Here is a 1,604-nt window from a genome sequence, read left to right as displayed (position 1 = left end):
GCTGTGTATGGCCTCAGCAGCGCTCTGAGGGAACCATGACACGCCACGAGCTGTGTATGGCCTCAGCAGTGCTCTGAGGGAACCATGACACGCCACGAGCTGTGTATGGCCTCAGCAGTGCTCTGAGGGAACCATGACACGCCACGAGCTGTGTATGGCCTCAGCAGTGCTCTGAGGGAACCATGACACGCCACGAGCTGTGTCAGGTACCAGCTGGGAGCTCCTCTCAGGAGCTCCCCTGCGCAGCTAAGGCCACGGGATCCCTGCAGCGAGCCCCACCGACGATCTGGGTCAAGACACAGCAGGGACAAAAATAAAGCCGCCCCCGGGAGAGGACAAGGCGGCGCGGCGGGTGCTGCGATGAGGTACGCCGGGCCTCAGCACCCGGCCCGGCCCAGGCGGAACCACCGCCGCCACGGAGCGAAAAAAATCCCTAAAGCGAGAGGGACTCGGCCGGGGGAGAGCGAGAGAGGGCGCAAGCAGCGCCAGGCGGCTATTGGCTGTTGCCGCCGTCCATCCCAGCTCCACCACCAATAGCAAAGCAAGACGCTGTAGGTCTAAAAGGGGGTGCGCTGGGCCCCGCCTGGGCCAATAGCGTGGGGGAAGGTGGGCGGGGCCCCCACCGGCGCCGCGAAGAGGGGGGGCCAAGATGGCGACAAGGGGGGGGGCCGGGCTGACACGGCGCTCCCCGTTCGCACTCCCCGAGCGCTCGCCGCCGCCACCCCCTCCTCGGCGAGGGGCCGCGGGCCGCTCCCGCCGCGCGGGAATCGAGCGGGGGCCCGCGGGCTGCGGCGCACCGGCCTCCCCCGGCTCCTTCCCGCTCGCCCGGTCACCTTCCCGCGACCCCGGCGCGGGGGTGCGTGAGGGAGGAGAGACCCCCTGAGGGAAGGGTGTCGCGGGCTCCCGCGCAGCGCTTTACCTGGCCGCCTCAGCGTGCCGCCGCCGCCGCGGCGCTCTCCACCGTTGCCGCCGCCTCCTTTTTGGGGATTTTTTTTTTCCTTTTTTTTTTTTTCTCCCTTTTTTTTTTTTTTTTTTTTTTTTTTTTTTAAATCCTCTCTTTCCGCCTCCCCCTCCCCTCCCCCCTGGGGCGGACGGGCTCACCCAGCCGGCGGCGGGAGGGGAGGGCACAAGATGTCGGCTCCGTCCGCTCCGGCTACCGCCTCCTGCTCAGCGCCGCCTCCTCATGCCGCTGCCACCGCTGCTCCCGCCGCTGCCGCTCCGGCCCCGGTGCCGCTTCGCCCCCCACCACCCTCACCTTCCCCCCCTCCCCGTTCCCCGGGGCCGCGCTCGCTCCAGCGCCCCCGCCGCTCCCGGTGCTGCGCGGAGGCGAAGCGGGGGGAGCCGGGGACACACGTACAAGATGGAGGCGGCGGCGGTGGTGGTGGCGGCAGCGGCGTAGCCCGGCCGAGCGGCGAGGAAAGGCGGCAGCCAGCGGGCAGGCGGGGGAGGGGGCTGCCGCGCTTCGCTCCCCCCCCCCCGCGGGCAGGGACCGCCCGCCCCTCCCCGCTCCCTTCCCACCCCCGGGCCGCGCCGAGCTGGAGGCCCCCGGGGGCTGCGGGGTGACGGCAGGGAGGGGGGTGGCCCTCCGCGATGGCCTCATGGCT

The sequence above is a fragment of the Tauraco erythrolophus genome, chromosome 27 (genome assembly GCF_009769465.1).
Source record: "Tauraco erythrolophus isolate bTauEry1 chromosome 27, bTauEry1.pri, whole genome shotgun sequence".
In the NCBI taxonomy this organism is placed as follows: Eukaryota; Metazoa; Chordata; class Aves; order Musophagiformes; family Musophagidae; genus Tauraco; species Tauraco erythrolophus.
The sequence above is the reverse complement of the archived record's forward strand: the minus strand, read 5'-3'. Positions refer to the sequence as shown.